The sequence below is a fragment of the Leptonychotes weddellii genome, chromosome X (assembly GCF_054177405.1).
Source record: "Leptonychotes weddellii isolate Sample4059 chromosome X, ASM5417740v2, whole genome shotgun sequence".
Taxonomy (NCBI): Eukaryota; Metazoa; Chordata; class Mammalia; order Carnivora; family Phocidae; genus Leptonychotes; species Leptonychotes weddellii.
The window spans coordinates 105,855,249-105,861,633 of NC_138385.1; the positions used below are offsets into that span (position 1 = coordinate 105,855,249).

General features: G+C 48.6%; 1 protein-coding gene across 3 annotated transcripts in view; it reads right to left on the reverse strand.

Annotated features, from left to right (window-relative positions):
• The window catches only part of AKAP17A (A-kinase anchoring protein 17A), a 9,744-nt gene extending 9,403 nt beyond the window's left edge, over positions 1 to 341 (reverse strand). The window contains exon 1 of one of the 3 annotated variants that reach the window (XM_081809232.1): positions 247 to 341. The gene's annotated coding sequence lies outside the window, so the exon portion shown is untranslated. Of the gene's footprint in view, positions 1 to 98 lie in introns of all 3 variants that reach the window. The other 2 variants (XM_081809229.1, XM_081809231.1) reach the window with 2 other exon arrangements.
• Positions 342 to 6,385: the final 6,044 nt, after the last annotated feature.

Here is a 6,385-nt window from a genome sequence, read left to right on the forward strand (position 1 = left end):
GCCCCCGGCCCCCCGAACTCTCGGCCCTCGCAGACCCCGGACCCCCCGAGCGCCCCCGGCCCCGCAGAGCCCCCCGGAGCCCCCCGGCCCTCGCACACCCCGGCTCCTCGGAGTCTCCGGCCCTCACAGCCCCCGGGCCCCGGAGCCCCCCGCCCGGTTCGCGGAGAGAGCTGGTCACGGGGTGTCGCTCACCGGCGCAGGGCTCCGCCCGCGCCCCCGGGCACCGCCGCTCAGGCCCGAGCTCACCGCCGCCCCCCAACGACCCGGTCAACCGCGGCCTCTCCGCCCGGCGCCGCCACCGTCCGCCGGAGGCGCCCCCGACACCACCCGCCGTCGCCGCCGCCCGCCCCTGTGACGCACTTCCGCTTCCGGCTCTCGTGCTCGCGGAAGCGGCCGCGCGGCGACTCCCTGTTTCGTCTGCCGGGTCTGGCCCCGCCCCCAGGCGGGACTTCCGGGAGGCCTCCGAGTGGGCGGGGGGGAGGGCCGGCCCGGGCTTTGCACTGCGCGTGCGCGATTCCCCCCGCCGCGCCACCTGTGCCCGGGGTCCAGGAGGCCTCACCTGGGGCTGCAGGGTGCGCTTGGCCGCCTTAAGCCAAGCAGGTGCGGAGCCTGTGCGTCCGCCTCAATTACTGTTATGATCACACACAACATAGAACATAGCCGTATGGTTGAACAGTAAATCATTTATTTACTACTAGTTACTTTCACTTACTACGTATACTGATTGCGGAACATAATTAAATATACTATAGAATGCCATAAAAATATGCAACAACATAAAGACGCCACATCTTCATGCTTGAACAGTTTTACGTCTCTTATTTTGATATCGTTAATTTTAAAATGCATAAAATGTAAGTAACCACGTAAAATACATTTGACATGTAATATGTAATAATAGTTTTTAAGTGGTAAGATACGTATAATTACATGACATAATTATAAATTAGCATGTTACAACTTATTAAGCTCCCACATTATGGCAGACGCTGCGTAAGGCATGTGTTTCTGATGCCCCAAATATGTTATAAATCCAGGGGCGCCTGGCGGCTCAGTCGGTTAAGCCTCAGACTCTTGATTTCGGCAAGTGTCATAACCTCAGGGACTCTTGATTTCGGCTGGTCTATGATCTCGGGGACTCTTGATTTCGGCTGGTGTCATGATCTCCGCTGGTGTCATGATCTCAGGGTCCTAGGATGGAGCCCCCACCCCCAGGCTCAACAGGGCATCTGCTTGTCCCTCTCTGTCTTTCCTCTCCCTCTGCTCCTCCCCCCTCCTCACTCACTCTGGCACTTTCTCTCTCAAGTAAATAAATAAAATCTTAAAAAAAAAAAAAAGTATGTCACAAGTCTGCAAAGTGAAAATCCAGGGTGGGAGAACACAGATCCTGTGTTGTTCAACAAAAGGTGCCAAAACATTAGCTTCAGAGGCGGCAGGAGTGGGTGAGGGGACCCTGGTGTCACGTGGGGCTCCTGGGTATCTGGGTGTCTGCTATGTGTCAGTCATGTTGTCTGAGTGTCTTCTACGTGTGAGTCATGTTGTCCTGTTAACAAGCCACCCATCAAAGCAAATATGATCATGATCTCCTGACAAGGAGGGAACAGTCTGGGGTGTCTCAGGAATGGGACCACTCTTTGAACCCAGGCAGGCTTCTTGGTAGGATGTGCATCATTGTCATCTTTGTTTAACTTCTCCTTTGTCTTGGAAACAGAAAGGTTTTGGGGGTTCTCATTAAAACCCTGTCCCCAAGGCTGCTTGCAAGGCGATGGCGCGTTTCCCTGGGGAACTGTTAAATTTGGAAACTCTTTCTCCACTCTGCTGTCTGAAGCATTTGCAAAGCAAAGTAATGAGATACTCTTTCAGAACCTGCACATCTAAGAGGTGGTCATAATAATTTCAAAAACGCTCAAGGAAAATCCTTTTACACGTTTGAGCAAGATATTCCTCTTTTGGATGCATCTCAAAAATAGGAAAGCAAAGTCCCTAATATCTGCAGCCCTAATCTAGTATGGCCTGGGCATAGCTGTATAAATCACTCCCACTGAGTGTGAATAAAGACCGGGGGGATGATGGGACTTGCTCCCGGGATTCTATGGCAAAGATGAAGGAATTCTGCAGTCAAAATCAAAGTCCATAGTCAGGTCATTCAAGCTAATCAAAAGGAAAATTAATCCTGGGTGGGCCTGGCCTAATCAGGTGTAGAAGTCAGCATTAAGAAGGGCACGAGGTTTGAGGCAGCAGACATACAGCCTGGTTGCCTGGAAAAAGAAGCAAACTGCCTTATGGAGAAGATCATTTGGCAGGAATTAGTGGGTGGCCCCTAGGAGGTGACGGTGTCACTGCTCCAACCTCAGAGAACTGAATTCTGCTAATAACCGGTTAGCTTGTAAGAGAGCCCTAAGTCTCAAAGGAGACCCCCCTACTGCTTGCCGACACCTTGCTTTCAGCCTGGTGAGTCCCTGAGCAGAGACCCAGTTATCTCATGCCTGGATTCCAGACTTAACAGAAACTGTGAAATGTTTTAAAATGTGTCTATCATGTATTTATCACATATGGTGCGTGTGGAGGGGAGGACTTGAATAACAAAAATTCATCCTCTCTAGTTCTGGAGACCAGAAGTCTGAAATCAAGGTGTCAGCAGGGTTGGTTCCTTGGAAAGCTCTAAAAACAGGTTTGCTCCAAGCTTCTCTCCCAGCTCCTGGTGATTGCCCGAAATCCTTGCTGTTCCTTGCTTGTGGCCCCATCACTCCAATGTCCGTCGCCACACAAACACCTTCCCTCCATGTGTGTCTCTCTATGTCTCCACTTCTCATTAGGACACCAGTCATGTTGGGTTAGAGCTCTCTGTAGTCTACCATGACCTCATTTCATTTAACTGATTAGGGCTGACACACAGAGGGACCGAGTCCCTTGCTAAATGTAGGCATTCAAGGAAGCACCACAAGAACTGAGACCAGCTAACTGGTCTAAATGCAGAACCAATCCAATTCTGGCTTCCCTCTAGATTACTTCCCTCCAAGCTAGACACCTCCTCCCCTGCACTGATATCTTTCACTTTGACCCAGATTCGGAGATTCCATTAATCTGTTCCTACAAGAAAAGTGCTTGAGGATGTAAATGTGTAGATCTATAAATGTATGCATATATGAATACCTATGCATCTACTCATCCATCTACTATCTATCTCCATCCATCTATCCATCTATCCAACCACCTAGGTATTCATCCATTTATCCACCTATTCATCCTTTTACCCATCCATCCATTCAGCTATGCATCTACCCATCCATCCATGCATGTGTATATTCATTCATCCCCCCCACCTACCTACTCAATCCCTCCATGCACCCTCCACCCACCCACCATCCACAAATCTGCCCATCTATCCATCCATCAACCCATCTATCCACTCCTCCACCATCCACCACTCACCCACTTCTCCATCCCCCCATCAAACAAACTAGACATCCAGCCATCCCTCTCTCCATCTCTGTACCTCATAAATTCACGCCTCCGAAACCTTTACTCAAAACAACTCCTTTCCACCAGGTGGCGTAGCCGCCACCCTAATGAACACTGGAGCAAGCTCTGCCATATTAATCCTCTGGTCTGGTCCGAAGCCAAGGTCTTAAGGGTCACTTAGTTAATCCCTCATCCATCCTCAGCAAAGACACTTCCAGTGGTTTCCCATGAACGTTACCCTATTTACGAAATCCACCCAATGCAACTCATTCTCTTCTTAGAAAGTTCCCCATCTGTCCCAGAATTTTTAACTCAACAAGTGCCTGACTCGTTCTAAAGCAGCAAGATAAAAAGAAAAGGGTATTCTGTTGTCTTTAGAGTAGCCACACCATGAGTTGGAGGCAGTACAGGAAATTCACTCTCTCCTCTGCTGGTGTTGGGTATGTTAATTACCCTGATGTTAGAAAGGAAATTCAACAGGGTCTATAATAATTACCATTTTAAATTTTTTTTTTTAAGATTTTACTTATTTATTTGACAGAGAGAGAGAGACAGCTACAGAGGGAACACAAGCAGGGGGAGTGGGAGGGAGAAGCAGACTCCCAGCTGAGCAGGGACCCCGATGTGGGGCTCCATCCCCAGACCCTGGGATCATGACCTGAACCGAAGGCAGACGCCCAACGACTGAGCCACCCAGGTGCCCCTAATTACCATTTTTAATGTGCCCACATTCTCTTCGATTCAGCAATTCCACTGCTGGTAATTCATCCCATAGAATTATTCCCCACAGATATACAAAGGAATGTGTACAAATTATATTGCACATAGGTATGTACACATACATATATTTATATATGTGTGTGCAGCACATACACATATTATGTGTATAATATATTGAACATATATGTTTCCTGCAGGAATACAAGGTACATGTGCAATGAATGCTTCTGGCAGCATTAATTATGAGAATTGGAGGCGGCCCAATGCACGCATACAGGATGCTGAGTAAGCCAGACAGTACACCCCTATGCTGAGTCAGGCATAGGTGTACTCACCCAACAAGATGCAACATTACATGAAGACGGCATGTTGCAGACATGTTACATGCTCCCATTGTTGTGATGGTATGGTATTCAGTGGTGACTTCAGAGTGCGGAAACAGCACTTTGGGGTGGGGGAAACGTGGCACTAGGAAAGATGGAGAAAGGGGGATGAAGAGGGATAAAGGACTCGCAACTAAATCAAAGATGTCCAGCTGAATTGCAGGGTCAGGGGTAAGAAGGATAAGAGTGACCCTGAGGTCCCCAGCTCTGGCCACTGGGTGAGGTCACTGACATAAACTCCATGGGAAAATCAATTAGGAAAAGGCTCAGTTTGGGGCAGGAAGGAGGCAGGTGGGTCCAGTTGGGAGGATGTTGGTTTGGAGACCCCTGCAGCCCTGGTGGAGCTGTCCAGTAAGATCCGGAGCTCTGAGTGAGTCCAGGAAGAGGAAAACCCATGACATCAGAGCTGCAATGCTGGGACACAAGGGAAAGAAACTGTAAACAATCTATCCATTCATCTATCCATCCATCCATCCACCAACTTATCCATCATTCCATCCATCCATCCATCCATCCATCCATCCATCCATCCATCCACCCACCAATTCATCCCTCCATCTATCCACCCATTCAATTATGAATCCATCCATCCATTTACCTAACCACCAATTCAATTATCCATCTATTCATCCATCCACCAATTCATGCATCCACTCATCCATCCATCCATCCATCTATGCTAGTGTCAATGTGTGACAAGATGCATGGAATAACTGGAAACCAAGGAAGCTCACCTGAGCCTTGCCATACCGTTTTTATTGGTACTTGATGACGTACTTTCCTTGTGGCTAACCTTTAGTGTCCACCTCCTCCTGGAGGCTCACAATAATATCTTTAGTCTTCATCCCCTCTTGGAGGTTGGAACTAATAAAGCATGTCCCAAAGCCCTCCTCATAAACCACTTCACTAAATGGTCAAGTGACCAAAGCACCCAGGCAAACAAAGACAGAACAGGACATGTCATGGCCTGGACATCACCTCCTAGGAGCCAGGGGCAGAGGCCAGACCTCCTTTTATGTCAGGTTGAGTCTTCACCACACAAAAACAAAGTGCGAAAGTGCTGCAATTTCTGGTAAGCGGTTTGAAGGTAGATGTGAAGGGGTGATATAAAGCACGGTCAGGGCAAGGGCGGGGTCCCCTCAGGAGATCATGGCGGAAGCCCTAAGGGCGGATGTGCAGGGCTTTTTGAAGGAAGTTGAGGGGATCCTGGCCTCTCGGTGCAGAGTGGTCTCCCCTACATCTAGCTAGGTCCTGGGAGTGGGGAGTGGTCAAATGTGCTTGTGGGACTTTCCTTGAGATCATACCAACCTCCTGTGGGATCCCAAGCAGAATGGAACTCTTGTGGGTCTAGGGGCAAAGCTGATCCCCACAAGCAGCTCTCAGCATCCAGGTGGAATCTGTGGTTGTGTCTTGCTCGGTTAAGATCAATTTAATCTCCTACATCCTCTTTTCTTTGTGGCCTGTCCAGATCATACAGAGAAACATGGTGTTTCCAGGACCTGAATGTATGTTCATAGAGTATCCCCCTCTGTTCATTCTAAAACTGACTCCATATTTTCTGCGTGGTTTGTTCCTGCTTTAGAGACATAGGTTTAGTGTCTTAATGCCTTGGGTTTATAAACATGAGTTCAAACATGGGTTTGGTGCCTTCTCTGTGATTTCTCAACAAGAAGAGTAGAAAATCAGATGTTGTAGAGATCAGATCAAAGGGCAATCTCAGAACAGGAGATAAAGATGCAAAACCAAGATACAGAAGTGTTCCTCCCTTTGAGAGAAATGACTACCTTGTACTTCTCACCAATGTCCTGGGCTTCCCTTTT